At 36.9% G+C, this 25377-nt stretch overlaps 1 protein-coding gene across 5 annotated transcripts in view; it reads right to left on the bottom strand.

The window, feature by feature from the left end:
* The window catches only part of NBAS (NBAS subunit of NRZ tethering complex), a 343094-nt gene that overhangs the window by 222206 nt on the left and 95511 nt on the right, over nucleotides 1-25377 (bottom strand). The window lies entirely within an intron of this gene.

Below are 25377 nucleotides of genomic sequence, written 5' to 3'. Positions count from 1 at the left end.
TTGAGTATTCTTTCATGAGTTTCTTAAGGGCAGAATTTTTGCTTGTTTTGACTATTGCCATATCCTCAAAGCTAAAATAGTGCCTGACATTTAGCAGGCTCTAAAATAATGTGGCAACGGAATTAATTAACTGACAGCACAGCCAAGGTTTTTTTAGAGTGATCTCACGAGTATCACAAAAATTCAAAATTGGAGTAGAGCAATAAAAGGACTTACAGATACGTCAAGGAGGTATATTTATATGGAATCTGTAGATCTGACAGTGAGAACAAGAATACTTTCCTGATATAGATTATTATCCCGATGAAAGAGCAAGCTATACTGGTGATGGTATACAGCTACAATCTAGATTATTTAACATGTCATATTACACTTATGGGGGAAAAGTGATTTCAGAATACATATTTTCCAAAATCTGACCATTTTTTACACTTCAAACTAATTGATTAGTTCTATCATTACCATCTTTAATATACCCATATTTTAGCTACTTATTCTTTCATAAGGTAAACAGAATGATGGAATGCTTAATAAAATTCAGAGGAAAACGTTTTCATTAATTCTGTTCCCAACAAAAATATTAGCCATGTAAATTAATCACTAAGTGGATTAGGTGAAAATGTGGTTAAAAAAACCTAGAAAACACAACTGTTCCTTCTAAAGAACTGTAGAAAGTTTGGTTAGTTGCAAAACTTACACTTTGAATCTGAAGTTCTATAAACACCAAATAACATTTACATACTCTTTTTTTTTTTTTGCGGTACGTGGGCCTCTCACTGTTGTGGCCTCTTCTGTTGCGGAGCACAGGCTCCGGACGCGCAGGCTCAGCGACCACGGCTCACGGGCCCAGCCACTCCGCGGCATGTGGGACCTTCCCGGACCGGGACACGAACCCGTGTCCCCCGCATCGGCAGGCGGACTCCCAACTACTGCACCACCAGGGAAGCCCTTTACATACTCTTTATTTCACCTTTTTCTTCTCTTGTTTCTATTTTGCTAGGGAAGACTTAGAAATTAAATGCATCATCCCCACTAAAAAAACGAAGTACATGGTAAACTTAAATTATCTCTTTACAAAATAATGGCTGCTTTTGCTTAATTTGAGGATTCTTTATATTACAGCCCTGCTCATTGTTTTATGGCAAACAATAAGCTTTGCCAGTTTCATCTGAAGGTTACATTTATCTGTCAGCAGAAAAGGAATGACTATAACAAGTCCTATTATGTTCAACTATTCTCTCACCAATTATTTCCCACACTAAATATAAATGTTTTATTTCAAAGAAATTTTATCAGGAATAAGCTTACAAAAAGTTCTTTTATTCGTGTTCTATGCCTTGGAAACAAAAGGCTAAACAGACAGCGTATTACTACTAATTGCCACCTTTCATGCACTGGTTTTAAGATGTGAAGTTATATTTATTTCTGTTATTTAGCATAGAAGAAAATGTTCTGGAAAAGATAGGACAAAAAATAATAATAATTTGGGCCTACGTGTATAACTACATGTGATTACCATCACTGAATAAGTCAAACTTGATCAGAAACTCAAGGGGAAACCAATTAAAAAGCTAGTTATCACTCAGAACACCAAGTTTGAAAGAAAAAGTTTAAAGACATCAGAGTTCTCCTCCAGTTCAATGGGATTCAATTTCATTAATAAGTGACTTAGAAAATACAGAATCAGCTAATAAGATATCCTGAAACTTACCAGTATTCTCAGATGTTAGCAGTGTGTAAAAGAGAAACAAGAGTAAAAAAACAAAAAAAAACAAAAAAAACCCCACCACACTAAGATTTGACTTCTCCTCCACTAATTTAATCTCTGGGACCCAGCTGCCTCATCTATTAGTAAATACTGTAATATTATGTGCCCAAAATGAAGATGGGACTAGAACAATGTTTTCTTGAATTCTAATCCAGAATAACTAGAGCGTGCTCTTAGAAGTCTAACCTCTGTGTCAGAACTGTGATACCACCCTGCAGAAACACGTAATCTTGACCAAGCTATCCAATATGCCTGTGCTTCAACTTCCTCATTAGTGAAATAGGGATAAGAATCTAAATTGGGGAAGGATCAAATTAGAACATATAAAGCCTTCAGAACCGTACCTCGTATACAGTAAAAGTTCATCCATCATAAAAACCATCAATATTATTAATGCCACCAAGAAGGTTTTTCATGTGTAGTGAAATACAGGACATATGTGACTGACTGTCATTTCAAGATCTACTTTATGATAGATAGTAACACCATATTAAGAATCATATCAATGATTATACTTACAAATGCCTAACAATGGCAATAAACTCTGCTGACATCATACCGGGTATAAGGCACCTGGCCAATGCAACAAATAGTAACAAGAGAATTTGAGGCGCTGATTTACAAGGTAGTAATAAGTAACATTTTCCACAAGGCATCATCTCTCTCCCAAATGCTTACAATCAACTTTGATAATAAATATTTAACCATGAGCAAAGGATGGTTTGATTATTTCTAAGGAAAACTAGTCGTAAAATCATTAAAGTTTAAGGGAAAGGCACAAACTCCAACAGAGAACCACTGAAGAAATTTCCAGAAAAGTTAGTTATAAATAATTGAGAAAGGACGCTATTCACATAGGTGTTTAATGTCAACAAAACAAGGGGCAAAGGATGAATAGAGACATCAATGATATGAAAATTCCCCCCCAATACCACTACCACTATCACCCGCCCCTTGAACAAATGACTAATTTTGAAGAAGAGACACTGAAGGTCCTCAGAAAAATGAAGAATACCTATCCTCACTACAAGGAAAGTCACTAGGGAAAAAAAGGCATTCTCAAACCCAGTTTCAACAGCTTATACTTAAATAAGAATAAGCTAAAATGAATAACATCTTTAAAAAATCAAACAAAACATTTATATAATAATTTTTATGACTGGGGAAATCAAGATGGCAGAGAAGTAAGGTGCTGAGCTCACCTGCCCTACGAACTCATCAAAAACACATCTATACATCTACAGGTGGAGCAACTCTAGCTGAAAACACCCTGGAGACTAGAAAAAAGTCGCTTCTATTTACAACCAAGGCTGTAAAAAAAGATTCACACAGAGGTGGGCAGGAAGGGAGAAGAGATCAGGTCGGAGCCTGTGTCCCTAGAAGGGGACACAGAAGAGGAAGGGGATATCAGAGAGTTAGGGATCCTCCCTAGGGAATGAGGGATTTGAGATACATGTTAGACAACCCAGCCCTGTGGTCCCACACCAGGAAGACAAGTCCCCTTAACTGTATTGAAAATCAGTGGGACTTACTTACTTAGAAACTGAGATATAAAATACGACCTCAAAAGCACAAAACATGGAGAGGGGATGAAAAAACGTAGATCTTTTTGAATGTGTCTGAACTTAAATGACTACCAGTTTGAAAAAAGTAGATATAGCTATAGGTCAACATATATGAACCGCAGGGTAACTACAAATCAAAAACCTACAACAGATACACAAAATCTAGAGAGAAAGGAACACAATTATAACGCTAAAGGGAATAGACTAAAAGAAGAAAAGAACAGAGAAGAACTATAAAAAACAACCAGAAAACAAGTAACAAAATGGCACTAAGGGTATACCTATCTGTAGTCACTTTAATTGTCAATGGACCAAATGCTCCAATCTAAAGATACAGAGTGAAGCAACAAGGACCTACTGTATAGGAGAGGGAACTATATTTGATATCTGGTAATAACCTATAATGGAAAAGAATCTTAAAAAGAATATACATATGTAGGTAAACAATCACTGTGCTGTACACCTGAAGCTAACACAACATTGTAAATTAACTATACCTCAATTTTTTAAATGGTTTCAAAAAAAAAAAGATATAGGGTGACTGGATAAAAAAAAAAAGACATACCTATATGTTGCCTGCAAGAGACTTCAGAGCTAAAGATGCACACAGACTGAAAGGGAGAGAATGGAAAAAGATATTCCATGTAAACGGAAACAAAAGGAAAGCTGGTGTAGCAAACTCTTATCAGACAAAGTAGGCTTTAAAATGAAGTCTATAACAAAAAGACAAAGAAGGGCACCACATAATAATAAAAGGGTCAATCGAAGAAGAGGATATAACGTGTGTAAACATATATGCACCTAACATGGGAGCACCTAAATATATAGAGCAAGTATTAACAGACATAAAGGGAGAAATTAACAATAATACAGTAACAGTAGGGGAATTTAACCCACCACTTACATCAATGGACAGATCATCCAGACAAGAAAAAGAAATAAAAGGCATCCAAAATGGAAGGGAAGAAGTAAAATTGCCACTATTTGAAGATGACATGATACACATATAGAAAAGCCTAAAGTCTCCACCAGAAAAACTATTAGAACTAACGAATGAATTCAGTAAAGTTGCAGGACACAAAATTAATAGACAGAAATCTGTTACTCTTCTATACACTAATAATGAACTATAAGAGAAAGCAAGAAAACAATTCTGTTTAAATTTCACCAAAAAGAATAAACACCTAATAAATAAACTTAACCAAGGAAGTGAAAGATGTACACTCTGAAAACTATAAAACACTGATGAAGGAAATTGAAGATGATAACAAGAAAGGAAAGGTATCCCATGTTTATGTATTAGAAGAATTAATACTGTTAAAATGTCCATATTATCCAAAGCAATCTATAGATTTAATGCAATTCCTATCAAAATACCCATGACGTTTTTTACAGAACTAGAATAATCCTAAAATTGATATGGAAGCAAAAAAGACCCTGAATAGCCAAAGCAATCTTGAGAAAAAAGAACAAAGCTGGAGGTATCTTGCTCCCTGACTTCGGACTATACTATAAAGCTACAGTAATCAAAACAGTATGGCACTGGCACAAAAACAGACACAAAGATCCACAGAACACAACAGAGAGTCCAGAAATAGGCCCACACACATATGGTCAATTAATCTTCGACAAAGGAGGCAAGAATATACAATGGGAAAAAGACAGACTCTTCAATAAGTAGTGCTGGGAAAACTGGACAGCTACATGTAAAAGAATAAAATTAGAACATTTTTTCACACCATATACAAAGAAAAATGCAAAATGGATTGAAGACCTAAATGTAAGACTGGAAACCATAAAACTCTTAGAATAAAACATAGGCAGGACACTCCTTAACATAAATCATTGCAATATTATTTTGGATTTCTTTTGGAGAGGCAAGATAGGGGTAGAGGGGTAGAGGATTAAAAGGTACAAACTACTACTATTTATTACATAACTACTTTATGTAATAAATAAGATATATGGATATATTGTACAGATAGGGAATTTAGCCAATATTTTATAGTAACTTTAAGTGGATTATAGTCTATAAAAACACTGAATTACTATGTTGTATGCCTGAAACTAATATAATATTTTAAATCAACTATACTTTAATTTTTAAATATTTCCTTATATTGTTTCATTTCACCATCAAAGAATCATTTGAATTAAGATATGGTCTTGCTATCTCAGTAAAAATATCATTTGAATTCTCTAAAACCCATCACTGCATTAAATAAGAAAACAATATTTTAAAAAATAATAATAATTTTAATTTAATACTAATTTAATAATACTTTTTCCATTCAGCATTTGGTGTTATACATATAACAAATATGTATAAATGTGCCTTTTTCATTTTTATTTATTTTTCTGATGATTTTCATATTTATAATGCTGTACCTATGGAAAATACGGTCTTCAAAAATTAACCTATGCACCCATGGTCAATTAATCTACAACAAAGGAGGCAGGAATTTACAATGAAGAAAGGACAGCCTCTTCAATAAGTGGTGCTGGGGAAACTAGACAGCTATATGAGAAAGAATGAAATTAGGACATTCTCTAACACCATATACAAGAATAAATTCAAAATTAATTAAAGACCTAAATGTAAGACCGAATACTATAAAACTCCTAGAGGAAAACATAGGCAGAACACTCTTTGACATAAATCACAGCAATTTTGGATCCATCTCCTACAGCAATGGAAATAAAAACAAAACTTTTTTAAATGGGACCTAATTAAACTCCAAAAGCTTTTACACAGCAAAGGAAACCATAAACAAAACAAAAAGACAACCTACAGAATGGGAAAAAATATTTGCAAATGATGCCACTGACAGGGATTAATTTCCAAAATACACAAACAGCTCATATAGCTCAAAAACAAAAACAAAAAACCCAATCAAAAAATGGGCACAAGATCTAAATAGACATTTCTGCAAAGAAGACATACAGATGGCCAAAAGAGACATGAAAAAATACTCAGCATCCCTAATCATTAGAGAAATGCATATCAAAACAAAAATGAGGTATCACCTCACTCCGGTCAGAATGGCCACCATCAAAAAGTCTACAAATAATAAATGCTGGAGAGGGTGTTGAGAAAAAGGAACCCTCCTACACTATTGGTGGGAATGTAAATTGGTACAGCCACTATGGGGAACAGTATTCAGGGGCCTCAAATATCTAAAAATAGGGCTCCCCTGGTGGCGCAGTGGTTGAGAGTCCGCCTGCCGATGCAGGGGACACGGGTTCGTGCCCCGGTCCGAGAAGATCCCACATGCCGCAGAGCAGCTGGGCCCGTGAGCCATGGCCGCTAAGCCTGTGCGTCCGGAGCCTGTGCTCCACAACAGGAGAGGCCACAACAGTGAGAGGCCCGCGTACCGCAAAAAAAAAAAAAAAAAAAAAAAAAAAAAATCTAAAAATAGCTCTACCATATGATCCAGCAATCCCACTCCTGGGCATATATCTGAAGAAAACCATAAGTCAGAAAGATACATGCACCCCAATGGTCACTGCAGCACTATTTACAATAGCCAAGACAAGATGCAACCTAAATGTCCATCAACAGATGAATGGATAAAGATGTGGTGTGTGTGTGTATATACACACACACGCGCACACACACACAATGGAATATTACTCAGCCATAAAAAAGAATGAAATAATGTGATTTGCAGCACACATTATTTGGATGGATTGACCTGGAGATTATCATACTAAGTGCAGTAAGCCAGACAAAGACAAATATCATATAATATCACTTATATGTGGATGACAATGATATAAACGAACTTATTTACAAAACAGAAATAGCCCCACAGACAGAGAAAACAAACTTATGGTTACTAAAGGGGAAAGGTGGGGGAAGGATCAATTAGGAGTTTGGAATTAACATATACACACTACTACATATAAAACAGATAACCAACAAGGACCTACTGTATAGCACAGGGAACTATACTCAATATTTTGTAATAACCTACAAGGAAAAAGAATCTGAAAAAGAATATATATATGTATGGATCACTTTGCTATACACCTGAAACTAGTACAACATGGTAAATCAATTAAAAAAAACAATGGGCTCAACTTAAAAGTGGTGAATTACAATTTTCATTTATAGTAATCAAACAAACTTTATATTCGAGGTTGCCAGTACTTCATTCAGTGAGGGAGAGTACATATTAAATGTGATGATACTGAAAGATCTGAGGTATAAGAGTCAAATAAGAATCGATGAAGAATATCTTCACACCGGGTAGGCCCAAAACTACATGTCCACAACTATCAAAAGGGATGTATCGATAATAGGAGAGAAATCCAATCCATTTCACTCTGTGCTCTGTGTTACTTAGACTGACCCAGAACCAGCAGAGAGAATAACGGTAAGGCCCTTATTTCATGTTACTTCAAGACAACAAGACCCACAACAAAGATAAAAGTATATGACAACTGAATTTATCAGCTATAAAACTAATGAAATATACCAAAATGTCCATGAATTGTATCAATGTACATTATAAACCCTGACCATATATAAGGTTGTACTGCTAAGAGTTTGAACAAAAGGATTAGAGGGGAAAAGAAGAGTTTTTTTATCTCCTTTTTATTCATATCACCAAATAAAGCAGCATAAATAATGCCCATGCAGATCCCAAGCTACAGCAAGATTGATTTCCTCATTGTCACCCTTCAAAAATCCCTGCATATTCCTACTTACAGACCTGTACTAAATGGACATTTCACACACCATCTATAAAGCTATCCAACGTTGTCCAGTCTATAGCTGACACTTATAAAATGCTTATAATGTGTGAGAACTACTATACAGTTCTAAGCTATTACACACACACACACACACACACACACACACACACACACACAAATTCAGCAATCCTGAGAGACAGACAATATCCTTTCCCATTTTACCGTAGAGGAGACAAAGACACAGAAACGTTTACTTAGTAACCCGTCTGAAGTCTCACAACTAAAATACTGCAGCTGGGATTTGAAGCCAGGCAGTCTGTTTCCAGAGCCTGTGCTCTCAGACACTATGATGTCCTACTTATCTGAACCCCACCTCTCCCAGCTCAAATTCCCACTTTTCTCAGACGATTCTATGACCATTCCAGGCACTGCTTTCTTCCTGTTCTAAATTCTCACTACTAATAACTGCACAATTCATCTGGCATTTACTCTTACTTAACCTTAAGAAAATATACATAAGGTGGTACATTTGTCTCATGTTTTCATGAAGTTCTTTAATTTCCTAGTACATATTTTGTATCCCCACTAAAAGTAAATTTTTTCCTTTCTTGTAAATATTCCTTTGCATCCACCACAACTCCTAGCGGTGTTACATGCATAGCAATAATATATCATCATTTTAACTAAATTTATATAAATGCATTATTTCATTTAATCCTCAAACACCCCATAAGTTAAATATTATGATTATAAATTTGCAGGTAAGTAAACTCTATGAGCTCAAAAATCATCATTGACTTACTGAATGAATAAATGATTCAATGATCAACAGAAACAGATCCACTGATATTCTTTTAATTCTAAAAGCAGAGCTCTCAAAAACAAATAACAAGAAAACTCTTAAGAACTCGAAATATAAGATTTAGTCGAGATATAAATGAACAATAAATGAAAAATATAAAAGTCAATTTAGGAGGAAGACTACATACCTAAGACTGTGTAGCCAACTCCTTCAGCACTTATCTCACTGCTACTGTAATTATCTGTATACATGTCTTCCAGAGAATGAGCACTTTATACCCTCAGCACCTAACTTAAAGAAGGATCTCAGCAAAATGATTAAATCAAGTAATTAATTAGATAACTTCTTTAAGAAAGGAAGCACTGTGACTCTAACTTCTGAAAAACTCTTCAAAGAGAAAAATGTGTACTTCAGAAACCAAGTTGTATAACGGCAGTAAGAAGAAAAACATGTGGATATAAGATACATGAAAAGAAAAAAGAAAGAAAGCACAGTAACCTAATCTAAATGGGTAGAAAAGTAGTATGATTCATGGCAGGCATAGTTACAATTTTATCTTTAACTGTGTCAATCAATGTAGTGTTCATTAAAGGAAAAAAACTGAAACCTTCTCTGCTGTTCCCAGATCAAGCAGCTTACCAGGCTTTCTTCCAGATTACTAAACCCTGCATGTATTTCTGTTACTGCTGTCAGTGCACTGAATTACAGTTATCTGCGTCTTGCTCCTTTACTAAACTGTAAGCTCCTTCAAAGCTTGAGTCATTTTTATATCCTTCGTTCAATACCTGGCATGCATTTAAACCTCACTAAATATTTAATGGATGAATGGATGACGGACAGACTGAAAGACAGATGGATAAATCTGAATAAATGAAAAAACGAAAACTCCCCGAAAACCACAGGGGTATTTACATCTCAAGATCAATATGCTTTCCCTGTAAGTGAAGGTTCTGATAATGCACCTGAGGTTTATTCAAAAGTTTCTGATTTAAAGTTTCTAAAATGAACTGTAGGACTCCCTATCGCGCAGCCATGACATTAGCAACATTGCAATACTGCAGACCACAGTTGACTCTTGGCCTGCATGTAGGAGCATAGATAAGCACAAAGAGATGTGGAATGTCCTAAGCTTTCAATAAACAAAGAGGCATAAAAGACTGTTTGCTCTGAGATACAAGTCTATTTACAGCCTTTTCATCATGCGTCTTCTAAGTCTAGGCCAAATTACACTGCAGACTGACAATAACCACGACTGAAGAAATGAAAACCCCAGAAATAAAGAGGGAGAGGCTCTGGTGTCAATTCCACAGGTTGTGATTGGGAAGACAATGGTGTATGTGCCTGCAGTGCTAGTTATTCTAACACATCTCTACTGCTGATGAGCTTCAAAGTTAAACTAGACACAGTAGGAAGAGAATGAAAGCAAAACACTGGAGAATTTGAAGGAAATGAGTCTCATTTATTAATATAGATTCTTAACTATGTAATAAACACTCATTCACAAAATCAGAGACAGGAAGTACAGAAAGTGATCTGGGAATTGACCCTGGAATAAAAACAAAGTCCAAATTATCCACAAGGAAAACAATAACAAATAAATACCTCTATATCTGCATTGCTAGATCATGTTCTATAATTTTCAGATTAAAGAAACACATACAGATTAATTTACCCCATTAAAAATTCAGAAACCTATTTAGATCAACTGTATAGCTGATCTAAGCTAACCTTCTAGTATACACAGTAAGGTAGCTGGTGAAACTCAGAGGTGTAAATGAATAAACCAACAGAATTGGGGAAAGGACGAAGCACGTTCCATAACAACTGAGATACGAACTCTACTAATGAGATGAATAAACCTAAATGTCTGGCATCCAATAAAAAATACAAGGTATGCAAAAAAGTAAGAAATTATGGCCCATAACCAGGAGAATAATCAATTTCCAAGAAACACCAATAACATGATAAGGAAAGACATAGAAAATAAAGAAGACCCAAATGTAACTCCTAGGAATAAAAAATTCAGCAGCTAAGATGAAAAACACACTGATGGGGCTTCCCTGGTGGCGCAGTGGTTGAGAGTCCGCCTGCTGATGCAGGGGACACGGGTTCGTGTCCCGGTCTAGGAAGATCCCACATGCCGTGGAGCGGCTGGGCCCATAAGCCATGGTCGCTGAGCCTGCGTGTCCGGAGCCTGTGCTCCGCAACGGGGGAGAGGCCACAACAGTGAGAGGGCCGCATACCGCAAAAAAAAAAAAAAAAAAAAAACCACACTGATGTCATTAATAGCAGACACTGCAAAAGAAAAGATTCATAAGTTTATAAAGACATAGTAATAGGAACTATCCAAAATGAAACACAGAGGAGAAAATACGAAAAAAGTTAACTGTGAGACAGAATCAAGCGGCTAACACACACGTAAGTGGAGTCCCAGTAAAGAGTATGCATATTGTATGCATATTGGGGATGGGAGGAGGAAGAGGAAAAATACCTGAAGAAATAACAGGCATCAATTTCCTAAATTTAGCACAGAAGATCCAAGAAAGTCAATAAGCAACAATCAGAATAAACCTGAAGGGACTTCTCTGGTGGCACAGTGGTTAAGAATCCGCCTGCCAATGCAGGGGACACAGGTTCGAGCCCCGGTCCGTGAAGATCCCACATGCCACGGAGCAACTAAGCCCATGCGCCACAACTACTGAGCCTGCGCTCTAGAGTCCGTGAGCCACAATTACTGAAGCCCGTGCACCCAGAGCCCGTGCTCTGCAAAAAGAGAAGCCACCGCAACGAGCAGCCCGTGCACCACTACAAAGAGTAGCACCGCTCGCAGCAACTGGAGAAAGCCTGCGTGCAACAACGAAGACCCAACACAGCCAAAAATAAATAAATTAAATAAATTTAAAAAAAATACTTTCCTGCTAAAAAATGCTAACCATCATTAGAGCCTTCAGCAAGTCATAATATTTTTGCAACAATAACATCAAAGATTACTGATCACAGATCATATAACAAATATAATAATGAAAAAGTTTGAAATATTGCAGAAATTACCAAAATGTGACAAAGTGAGCAAATGCTGTTGGAAAAAATGGTGCCCATAGTCTTGCCTGATGTAGGGTTGCCAAAAACCTTCAATTTGTAAAAGACACGGTATCTGCGAAGCACAATAAAGCGAAGTGCAATAAAACAAGGTCTGCCTGTAAATGGTCTAAGCAAGCCAATTAAAAGGCAGAGATTGTTAGATAAAACAGCAATATTCAGCTACATTCTGTCTACAACAAACACACTTTAAACATAAAAAACCAAAATGTCATTGTACAGCCAGCATTAGAAAAATAAGAGAGGTATTCATTTAAAGAACATCAGAAATCTGACCTCTGTTGAGGTAAAACAGTCCTCATAAACCACTCCATACGTTTAACAGACAAAACTAAGCTGCCATGTTATAAGTCAGGGTAGCGGTTCTGTTGGGTGAGGTGACCAGAAGAGGGTGCAAGGAGAGGGCACAGGGAGGCTGGTTATGTCTGTTTCTTAATCTTGTTCACTTTATGACAGTTCATCAAATTGCCCATTTATGATTTGTTCATTTTCCTACATCTACAAGTCAATAAAAAGTGAAATTAAAAACTTTAACTTCACTTGAACAATGCTCAAGTTTTGATTAATAATCTGGAATGTCAAGGCACCTGATACCAGAAAAGGGGTACTGTCACAGATGAGAAATGAAAGCATTGGTGTCATCAAGGAGGAATATTCCCTATTACAATTATGCATTTTGTTTATTCATCAGTCTTTTAAAGCCTACTTAATGCACTTAAAACTAAAATATATCTATTGTGACATTCCCATCGACATGTACCAAAAACTGCTGCTGCTACTGCTACAGCCATATCCACTATTAACACAACCACTGCTGTACACTGAATGCCGATTATATGCTAGGAACTGCGCTAGGTAACATTACCTCTTAGGTTACTAAACCATCACAATCCCTCCACAATTTCCCCATTTCACACTTGACAAAACTAAAGTTCTGAGAAGCTAAGTGACTTCCCAAAAGTAACACAGCTAGCAAGTTCAGGACCAGGACACACACCCATGTTTCTGACTGAAAGCCTCTTGTTCCTTCCATCGTTTCTCTACATCAAATATGTGTCAATGCCAGGCATGCGATCCCAACATTTGTACATATCTTGGATTTTTTCCACAGTTATTACATATAGCATCTAAACTTTTAGGATTAAAAAATGGTACACACTGAGGTCAAAACATTTCTTAAAATAATGCAGATGCTCTGTCCACAAAATATCAATGTGATTTTTTTTTTTTTTTTTTGCGGTACGCAGGCCTCTCACTCTGTGGCCTCTCCCATTGCGGAGCACAGGCTCCGGACGCGCACGCTCAGCGGCCATGGCTCACGGGCCCAGCCGCTCCGCGGCATGTGGGATCTTCCCAGACCGGGGCACGAACCCGTGTCCCCTGCATCAGCAGGCGGACTCTCAACCACTGTGCCACCAGGGAAGCCCCCAATGTGATTCTTAATAGACTTTTACTTACTACAAATACAATATTTAAACAGGCTGGCCTGTATCAGAAATTGGAAAAAATGCATCACAGAGTTATTTATATGTTCGTTAAATACATGTGATAAAGAGATTCACTGCTGTTACAGGCAAGTATTTACATATTAATGAAATCTTGACAGGAAAATACATTGTGTGATCATAAAGAATTATAGAGACTATTTCCCAAATGGTAATTCGACCATTCAGAAGATGTTATAATCTACTTAAAGATCCCATGTTCTGAAATTATTGGTCAAGGTATTAAAGTTTGGAAGAAAATGAATAATGAAAGAAAAATCTCATCTCCATGAAAAGAGTATCATTTAGTATCACTAGGTAATGCTGAATCTAGTAACAGAATTTTAGGAAAATGCATTAGTTTAAAAAAAAAAAAATAGGAGGACTTCCCTGGTGGCACAGTGGTTAGGAATCCACCTGCCAATGCAGGGGACATGGGTTCGAGCCCTGGTCCGGGAAGATCCCACATGCCGCGGAACAACTAAGCCTGTGCGCCACAACTACTGAGCCTGCACTCTAGAGCCTGCGAGCCACAACTACTGAAGCCCATGCTCCTAGAGCCCGTGCTCCACAACAAAGAGAAGCCACCGAAATGAGGAACCTCTGCACCGCAATGAAGAGTAGCCCCTGCTCACCGCAACTAGGGAAAGCCCGTGCACAGCAACAAAGACCCAACACAGCCGAAAATAAATAAATTCATTAAAACCTTAAGGATATTAAAAAAAAAAGCTAAAAAGAAAATAGTACCTTCTCAGAGACTTTTTAATTTCAAATAAAGTCATAAACTTTACATCAGCTGTATACCTTAAACTTATACAGTGCTATATGTCAATTACATCACAATAAAACTGGAAGAAAAACATCATAAACTTTAAACTATATTAAGCCACATTAAAAACATTTGACAAGGGCTTCCCTGGTGGCACAGTGGCTGAGAGTCTGCCTGCCGATGCAGGGGACACGGGTTCGTGCCCCGGTCCGGGAAGATCCTACATGCCACAGAGCGGCTGGGCCCGTGAGCCATGGCCGCTGAGCCTGCGCTTCCGGAGCCTGTGCTCCCCAACGGGAGAGGCCACAACAGTGAGAGGCCTGCGTACCGCAAAAAGCCAAAAACAAACAACAAAAAAGAAACATCTGACAAAAGCTATATATACACTAAAATAATGATGCATCTAAAAAAAATTTTTTTAATAATTTCAGGACATATTTCTTCCCTAATACCTCTAAAATTTTTTCCCTGAAAGCAGGGTAATAATCCCTTTTCTGAAGCGACCTTTTTTTTTTTTTTTTTTCCCGGTACGCGGGCCTCTCACTGTTGTGGCCTTCTCCCTTTGCAGAGCACAGGCTCCAGACGTGCAGGCTCAGCGGCCATGGCTCACGGGCCCAGCCGCTCCGCGGCATATGGGATCTTCCCAGGCCGGGGCACGAACCCGTGTCCCCTGCATCAGCAGGCGGACTCTGAACCACTGCGCCACCAGGGAAGCCCTAATCCCTTTTCTGCTTATCTCATAGACATGCTATGAGAATTGTATATGAATCATAAAATTCATTTGTAAATTTTTTTTAAAGTTTCATAATCATGAAATGTTTGTCGAATACAGAGCAAATGAATTAGTAAATCATTACACCTTCATTTCTTTAGTATAATACTTCTGAGGACCAAATACATAACAAATACCAACATACTTTCCAAGGTCCATAAAAATTACTCTAAAAAAATATGTTTCCACTTTCATAATCAATAAAATTGCCCTAAATCTATTTTGCTGCTTTAAATAAATAGAAAGACAAGAACTAATCAAGTCAAAATCTAAGATGCCCACAGTGCCAGGAGACATGCAAAGCAATTCTCCCACTGCCAGCCCCAGACCCTGCTCCCAGACAAGGGAGGCTCTTAGGCCTTTCCTTTCCTATCCAACCACCAGGTTATTCTTGGATTCAGAAACTGCCAACTTACCCCATTTTGTAGCATGCTGCCTGCACGCCTCTCTCTAATGACAGTCACTGCAGAAGGCCACATACTTATTTCAAGCCTAGAATATAAGCCAGTTTATTGTTCTTTGCTCATAGCAGTTCAGAAATAAACTGCACATACGGGAATTGAATTTTGGTTAGGTAACTAATCAATTTTTCAATTTTAAAGGGTAAAGAAACACTTTTATATTTCCCTTGCAAATCAAAAAAGTGAATGCAATGCCCCAATCTTTCCATAATTATTTCATCATCCAGGCTATAGTTTAGGTGATATTTCATTACAACAACAACAAAAAAACATATGGTGCAAATAGAATGCCCAATAAAAACTGCTTTTTAAACGTTTCAAGGAAGAAAAAAGAGACCTTTATGATCAGGACTGGGCTACATAAAAACATGAGTAAAAAAAGATTCATAATTGTTTACTGGAAAACCTCTGTACTAATTCATTTTCAATTAACAAGTTAATTGGGAACATCTTTTGTACTCTGTGACTAAATGATATCATATATGTGAGGACTAAGTAAGTGAAACAACTTCAGGTTAAATATTTATTCAGATGACTCTTTCCTATTCAAACTTCCCAGCATCAAAAACACACTCAACCTTCAAGGCCTAGATCAAACTTCACCTCTGCCAAGAAGGCTTTCCTGACTTACCTCCTTTGTAACAGAAAGTAATCTCTCCCATCTCTAAAGCCATTTATACTCCTCCTATGACACATATTTTAACTTTATGGTAGTTATATCTATAATTAACCTGTCTGATCTTCCCTACTAGATTCTAATTTATCTGTGGACAGGGACCACATCTGACTCATATACCTATCTACCTATTTAATATAATATAATATATTATATATATAATAGTCCCTAAATTTTTATTGAAATAACACAACATTTTATAGATTCATTCACCTTCTTTAGACTGTTCTTTCAATGAAAATGAAATAGTATAAAGCAATTTAGAAATGCTTCAATTTTAAAATCAGTTTCACATGTACTCATGATTAATTATGAATTTCACTGAAGAAGTTAAAATTCAAAAACCAACATCTGCTTCACAAGAAACACTACAGTAACATGCTTCTTATGGGAGAGAAACTTCCAGAATATCCTTAAAACTATGAAACTAAGCCAACAGTAATTGATCCTGGTACTGTTTTCTGTTGCCTTTCAAGGAAAAAAAAAAAAAAAATCAACCAAACAATAACTTACCTTCTGAATCGAAAGCTGCCTAGAGTCAATGAAAAAGATAGTTCAAATTATTTCAACTCTGAAAAAATCACAAACTAATGTAAAATATCAAAACATCACTAATTTGAAACTCGAAGTGTAGGAAAAAGTAAACTCCTATCTACCTTTCAGGTGTGAAGAATGGGAATAATGTCATCTGATCTTTTTCAAGGTAAATTCTTTATTTGATTTATATGATTTAAGTTAAAAGGTATATTAATTTGACCTAGGTCAAGTTTGTCCTACTGAAAAATCTAATAAAATGCATATTGATGTTTTGCTTTTATGACATAAATTTTATGTTGTTGTAGTAACAGAAAAAGTCTCCATATTTGGCTACTCAAATCCAAGATTTAGAAAACAAAGTATTAGATGTGGTATTAGAAGTTCCCTTCATTTGGATGCCCTCTTCATCATCGAAAGACAAAGAGAAGGCTCTCCACAAGGAGTCAGGCAACAATGGTGAGGTAACATCCCGTCCTGGACTAGAACCCATCTTTGTCCTTTACCTTATTTAAGAAATACTTTTGCAGCATAAACAGAAACATGGCCCACAGGTGGCCAGCCACTCCAAGTCTTATTTGTGATATTAATTTTACTAAAAGCATATTATGCCTGGAGGACATCATGCCAGTCACAAGAAGACAAATACTGTAGAGTGAAATTCATAAAACGAAAAGTAAAATGGTGGTTGTCAGGGGCTGGGGTGAAAGAAAAATGGGGAGTTGTTATTGAATAGGTACAGAGTTTGTTTCCCAAGATAAAAAGGGTTCTGGAAATTGAGTGCACAACAATGAATGTACTTAACACTACTGAACTGCACACTGAAAAATGGTTAAGATGGTAAATTTTTATGTATTTTACAATTTTAAAAAAATTTTTAATAAAATAAAAAGTATATCAAGGCCAAATGGTCCTAATGGTCCCTATGCTTAACACAGAATCAAAAATATACAACGCCAAAGATATGATCCAGAAATACACTAAAGATATATATATATTCACTCTGAAGACGACTGACTGTAGACCACAACTAGTATATTACCTTACTTTCAGTAGGAAAAGTCAGACAGGTTTCCTTTATAGGTTGTTTCAGAAAGAATGCTTCTGAGTCCATTTTATTTACTTTGCTACATCGACCCCTTGTGTTTTCCAAATTTCTTCACATAACTACCATTCGTTCATACAACAGTCATTAACCATCATTGCATTCATCAGTATATTCATAGCACCTGATTGTAAGATAATGTTAGTCTGGTCATAAAAAACAAAACAAAACAAAACAAAACGTGCCACGGGATACTAGCAGCCTCTAAAAACAAAAATATCCTCCAAATTTGTCACCCAAAGGCCTTCTAGTTTTGGGGGAGTGACAAAGACTTATCAATGAGGAGAAAAGGATGCAAAGCTTATTTACCCAATGAAAAATGAAAATGGGAAAATTCTTGGGGACCCTGGATTTTCTGTTGCATTACCAAGCGGGGTAGAGAGGCACCAAAGGGACAAAGGCCTGAGAAAAGCAGAAATGATTTAGGGTTAGCAAGGGAATAAAATACCAGGGACAAACACACGAGTTAAAGTATGCACAGCACAAAGAGGGCCTGGGTCTGCAAGTCACAGGGAGGAAACTTCTGCTGGTTGGCTTGTCACACAATTTATCAGGCTGTTTTGCAAGGTTTTTCTAAATGAAGGCGGGGTAAGTGCTTTTTACACCCTAGGATAATAGCACTTTCTGAATATGAGACTAGGTATGAGAATATGAAACGACTATAAACAGACCTAATATTAGGTTGACATCATATTCTATTTAAACAACTGGTGACTTAAAAGTTTTCACTCAGCCACTTCTTATTTTCAGCCTTAATGATATGTCACATAAATTACTGTGGAACTAAAGGTAGTGAATGGTCAGAAGTCAGTCAGCAAATAATACAAATAATCGCCAACTCAGAAAAGAAAATGGAAACGTCTAAGACACATTTTCATAGTTCACACAAGCAGAGCCCATCTGTGTATTATAGCACGCTTTTCACAGTCAAAATTTCAATCATCAAATAATCTAAACTTAGATATTCACAAGGAAACAAACTGCCAAGTTACTATAGAACACTTTTTCAAGGATGATGAAAAGAATGAGGTGTTCTGGATACTCTATTTCCATCAACAGAGGTTTGCTACTTATACTATAAAATGCTTTAAATATTGCAATACACCAAAATACGCTAAATATAATTCAATCTTTCCTTGCCAATTCTGGAGGCGATCCAGGAATATAGATATTAGGATCAATTTTCACTGTCTAGTAATAAATATATGTGTCAAAGAACTTCATGAGTGACAGATACTGAATGTCAGAGTTTATTTCCATATATTAAAAGTAAATGAAGTCTAAATGCAATGTGGTATCCTAGATCAGGTAGTGCAACAGAAAAAGGATATTAGGAGAAACACTCCTTAAATCCAAATAAATACGTAGTTTAGTTAATAGTAACATATGGTCAGTTCTGCAATGTTTTCAAAATGCAAAGTTGTTCCAATAAATGAATATATTATGGAACAACTTCAGCATAGCAAATTTCACATTTGCTGATGCCCAATTCCATTCACAAGAAACATTAGGTGAACACAGAAAACTGCGCTCAGCTGAACCAAGCCACGTCAGCTCACGTGTGCATGCACGCACACTCCCCAAACATCCAGCAGCAGCCTCAGTTCCCAGAATGTATCAGGAGCCACTCCAGTCCACATCTGGGGCTACAACTTTGTACTGGAATTCTAATCACCCCCCCCCCCACTTCCCAATGACACACAAACTGCAACTGTTCCCCACACTCACTTCCATAAGCAGTCTTTTTCAGGTCTTTGTCAAGGTAACGTGCCATCTTTTAGTGCTTACGTGTCTCTTAATCATTTAATATATGTAAAACTATACTACGATTGTTACTACATTCCTAACTTTGCTCCACTAACCCTATTCTCCCCATAAGCCCTGTGGTTCCCACTGCAGTATTTTGCATAGTGCAGTGACGTTTAGGAATGCATATGTCACGTTATATGCAGGACTATTCCAGCAGTAATTTCTTAGTTTTGACAAATGTGCTAAGATTATGTAAGAAGGAAGAGGAAGCTAGGCGAGGGGTGTACAGGAGCTTTCTGTATTATCTTTGCAACTTTTCCATAACTATAAAAATATTCCAATAAGTTTAAAATAATAATTATATAACATATATAAGGCCAAGGCCTTAGCATGGGATTCTGCATTAATAATAACTCCTAATGCTTAAGTAGCAATGACTTGGTGCCAAGCACCATTCGCAGTGTTTTATATACATTAACTCGGTCATTCTCACAATGCTATGAAGTAAGTGCTATAATCATCCCCATTTTACAGGTGAGAAGACTGAGGTGCAGTTAGAAAACGTGTCCAAGATCACAAATCTAGGCAACTTGGCTCTAGCTAGTCAATGTTTTTATCCCTCTGCTATATTATTTCAACAGACAACTGTTCTGAATACAACCTTTTAAACTAGCCTGCTTTCATCACTCTGGAAAGGCTTTCCAATAAAACAAAAGACATAAATGAAAACTCTAAACTTTCTAAAACATGCTATAAGCATCAAAAATACTAAAAGTCAAAAAATATATTTCTCTTTCTTTCACCAAAAAAAACCCTCTATTACCACAAGTTGTCAAAGTTAACAAAGATGGTAACAAATGTCACCTTTGTACTTTAAAACTAAAAGAGTCAAATAGAATATAAAATGTAAATGTTTTACAGCAATGGCAAACTAAGGATAGGTAGCTAACAAAAAGATGTATCACCTATGACAGATAATATAATTTCAAAGTTTTATACAACTTGGTCACATTTCATCAATGTCAAATACGATTATTTAAGAATGACAATATAAAACACTAAACACAAACCAAAGTTCCCCAGCAATCATAATCATAAAATTTGGTTCAATTAAAATAGTTAATCAAACTTCGATTAAAAGCCAAGGCACACATATATATGGAATCTAAAAAAAAGAATGGTTCTGAAGAACCTAGTGGCAGGACAGGAATAAAGACGCAGACGTAGAGAATGGACTTGAGAACACGGGGAGGGGGAAGGGTAAGCTGGGACAAAGTGAGAGAATGTCATGGACATATATACACTATCAAATGTAGAATAGATAGCTAATGGGAAGCAGCCGCATAGTACGGGGAGGTCAGCTCAGTGCTTTGTGACCACCTATAGGGGTGGGATAGGGAAGGTGGAAGGGATACGCAAGAGGGAGGAGATATGGGGATATATGTATATGTATAGCTGATTCACTTTGTTATAAAGCAGAAACTAACACACCATCGTAAAGCAATTATACTGCAATAAAGATGTTAAAAAAAAAAAGCCAAGGTAACATTCTGCCACTGGAATCTCAAAACAGAGTAGGTGAAAGGTCAACTATTTGGCTGACCTAAGCTAGGAAGAAAATAAAACAGGAAAGGAGGATTTAAAGTGAGGGTAAGAGAGAAAAGACAGTCTCTTCAATAAGTGGTGCTGGGAAAACTGGACAGCTACATGTAAAAGAATGAAATTAGAACACTCCCTAACACCATACACAAAAATAAACTCAAAATGGATTAGAGACCTAAATGTAAGGCCAGACACTATCAAACTCTTAGAGGAAAACATAGGAAGAACACTCTTTAACATAAATCACAGCAAGATCTTTTTTGTTCCACCTCCTAGAGTAATAGAAATAAAAATAAACAAATGGGATCTAATGAAACTTAAAAGCTTTTGCAAAGCAAAGGAAAGTACAAACAAGATGAAAAGACAACCCTCAAAATGGGAGGAAATATATGCAAACGAATCAATGGACAAAGAATCTCCAAAATATATAAACAGCTCATGCAGCTCAATATTAAAAAACAAACAACCCAATCCAAAAATGGGCAGACCTAAATAGACATTTCTCCAAAGAAGACATACAGATGGCCAAGAAGCACATGAAAAGCTGCTCAACATCACTACTTATTAGAGAAATACAAAGCAAAACTGCAGTGAGGTATCACCTCACACCAGTTAGAATGGGCATCATCAGAAAATCTACAAACAACAAATGCTGGAGAGGGTGTGGAGAAAAGGGAACCCTCTTGCACTGTTGGTGGGAATGTAAATTGATACAGCCACTATGGAGAACAGTATGGAGGGTCCTTTAAAAATTAAAAATAGAACTACCATATGACCCTGCAATCCCACTACTGGGCATATACCCAGAGAAAACCATAATTCAAAAAGACACATGAACCCCAATGTTCACTGCAGCACTATTTACAACAGCCAGGTCATGGAAGCAACCTAAATGCCCATCGACAGACAAATGGATAAAGAAGAAATGGTACATATATACAATGGAATATTACTCAGCCATAAAAAGGAACGAAATTGGGTTATTTGTAGAGACGTGGATGGACCTAGAGACTGTCATACAGAGTGAAGTAAGTCAGAAAGAAAAAAACAAATATCGTATATTAACACATATATGTGGAACCTAGAAAAATGGTACAGATGAACTGGTTTGCAGGGCAGAAATAGAGACACAGATGTAGAGAACAAATGTATGGACGCCAAGGTGGGAAAGCGGGGGGGGGGGCGGGGGGGGATGAATTGGGAGATTGGGATTGACATGTAGACACTGATGTGTATAAAATGGATAATTTTATATTTATAATGGATAATTCAAAAATAAAAATAAAGTGAGGGTAAAATTCTAAATAGAATGGCCAAGGAAGATAGATAAACTGGAAGAGACAAATAAATAACCATATAATATGTTAGGTATAAGTGCTAGAAGAAAAGAAAACTCAGATAAGGGCAGAGAGAGGAGGGAGTGGAAGCAATGGGGAGGAGTGGCTGAGGAAGGCCTTTCTGAAGAGGGAGCCTTTGAGCAGAGACCAAGTCATGTGAAGATCCAGGAGGGCACACCCAGCGGGAGCACACTAACCTTGAAAAGCCCTAAGGGGGGCGGGGAGGGAAGGCCTGGTATGTTCATGGGACTGCCAGTGTGGCAGAGTGGAGACAGCAGGGCCCTGTACCGAGTGTCCCAACAGCAATCTGAAGGCAGTGGGGAGCTACGCGGTCATTCTGCGTTTGGGAGCCGTCCATTTAGAGCTTAGTGACTTGTTTCTAATCAATTCAACAGATCATTAAAAAGTCATTATTACTTGAAAAATACAAGTTGGCGGGCTGAAGAGAAGATAAAGCAGGATGAAATATAGGCTCTACCACTGAGCAATGTATACACTCACAGAAAAACAAGGCATGCACACAGAAAGTTCTACAGCTGTCCGAGGCAGTAAACAAGGAAGTGGCAAGACCATTTCAGGAGCTGGCAAACATTGTAACTGAGGAGAAGAAGAGAGAAAGCAAAAAAGGCTGCAGATTTAGAGTCATTTCAACTCATCTCTTCCTCAGTTTGAAAGCATGATGCTGCAAGCAGGAGCTTCTGTTCCTGTGTAAACCATACCTGATGACTCCTGCTGAAGAGGAACTGTGTTCACTCATTTCAAGACCCCTACCATAGCGTCAGGCATGCAGAAGGGGCTCAGTCAAACAGTGAGGGGTGTTTACATTCCAACAATCAGACACTTTGTGTCCATCTGACCCAAAGTTTCCAAGTGATTTGAAAATGAATAGCAAGTACTCAAAAAATATATTTCCTAAAAAAGGGAAATAAGTCCTACGATTGTATCTTATGGATCTCCACGTCCATTAGAGTAAAACTTTGAATAGGGTAGAAGAGTACAGGCTTCACCTATGGGCTAAAATAGCAATTGAATCTTTAAGGCGGTGGGAGCCTTGAAGAAACATTACCTGGATACCTCCCTTGTTAATAAGTGAAAGCATATTCTGTTGCAATCCCTGCAGGACATCTTTTCATCTCTTTTGTAAATGGGCATAAAATGGACCTAATTTATCCAGTTAGCAAACAAGTTTAGAGAACCACTACACGAACACCTGGGCCCTGAGGATCGAAAACGCAGCAAGAGATGGCCTCCATCTTGAAGTTAGTGAGTTTAAGGCTGGGTGTTTATTAAAGAAGAGAACAAGGGGGAGAAAGGCGTAATAAAAATGACTGACTATAATACAAAATAAAAAGTGCTATACTGCAAGAATGAACAAAGAATTATGAGAATATAGGGAAAGGAATAATTACTGAAGGCCTCATAGAAGAGGCTATGCCTGAAACATAACTGTGGTTTCGCTTTGCAGTCACATAAAAGACATTACTATTAAAATCTATTGTTCTTTCTCAGTCTTTCTAACTACAGCAAAAATATAATCAATGTGAAAGACTTTCTTGAGAAACAAATATTAACAAAAAAATAAATCTATATTTTCTCAATATATTTAAAATGATTATAACCTAAGGACTCACAAGAAATCAGTCTTTTCCAAGTTTGTCTAAGCAACACATCCCACAAGAAAGATTAGAAATAACATCTAATTACCCTCTGCTGCAATGATATACCCAAAGTATTTACTGCCATTTAAATCGGTTATGACAGCCACCATAAAGGAACCATAGATAGGGCTTTCAAAGATAACATATAGCACTGGGCATTGTAAAACTATTCTAAAAACCAATTCTGAAATTTCAGGTTAAAATCAAACGTTTATCTAAGCAATCATCAGAAGACAATGCAAATAAATGAGTTCAAATCTAAGGAGAAACTACCTTTAGAAAAAACGTTAAGACAGTGGCCCTTTTCTCTATACAACAACGTACAGTAGAAAAGGTCATTTCCGTTCAGATTAGATCTATTTTGTGAATAGGCAGAAAATAAATGAATTAATTGTTAAATATTTATAAATACATATTTATAGACTGCATTTACTTATCAGTATTCAGATCTAAAAGAAACTGCTTGAAAGGTATATCCCAAGCTTTTTCTTTTTGCTCACTTTTATCATAACAAAGAATTACATTTTAGTACTAACAGTAATGCAAAATAGGGAGTTTATAACTTCTATTTTTAGAGCTTACTGACTTACAACTCTAAATAAAAATAGGTTCAAATCCTGGCTGCACTTACATAAAGTTTAATATGCTATTAAGCCTCTGTAAATCTCAGCTTTCTATAATAGCAGAGATAATACCAAAAGTGTTGGGAGACCGGATGTAAGTATGTGCCAAATGCATAGTAATTACTGTATAAATGCTGGTCATTATCGTCAACACCTAAGCCTACAACTAGCAGGGGAGGTGCAGAGGAGGAATGAGGAAGCCACATGATCCAGTTCCCTTCCCATATCACTGTAAGTTGCCAGTAGCTAGAGTCTGTAACAATGATTTCAGTCAGAGCCGTCATAATCCCTTACAGTGTATTTTATAGTTTACAAGCAGATTTCATACAGATCAATTCACCTATTACTAAAAGTATGCAACATGAGTAAGCAAGACAGGGACTCTCAACTCTTTTTAAGACTGGGCAAACAAATTCAGAAAGGATGCAATTAATGACTGAGCCACATTTACTAGTGGGCTAGTTTACCAGATATAAAAGGTCTCACAAATGGACATATTCTTCCCTTCTGCCTCTATGTTGTCAGACAGAAGCAAGGTATGCTACTCCCAGGTGGCATTCAGGCCTGGGGCTGATGACCTGCCCATCTCCAGGCTACACACTGAGGCAAACACAGCTGAATCTGGAACAACAGGGAGGATAAGGGTGTCAACCCTCCATGCAGTCAAAAACC

This window comes from Delphinapterus leucas, chromosome 13 (genome assembly GCF_059928025.1).
Source record: "Delphinapterus leucas isolate spDelLeu-1000000601 "Yukka" chromosome 13, BTC_Dleu_Yukka2, whole genome shotgun sequence".
Taxonomy (NCBI): domain Eukaryota; kingdom Metazoa; phylum Chordata; class Mammalia; order Artiodactyla; family Monodontidae; genus Delphinapterus; species Delphinapterus leucas.
This window is presented reverse-complemented; position numbering and strand designations above follow the sequence as displayed.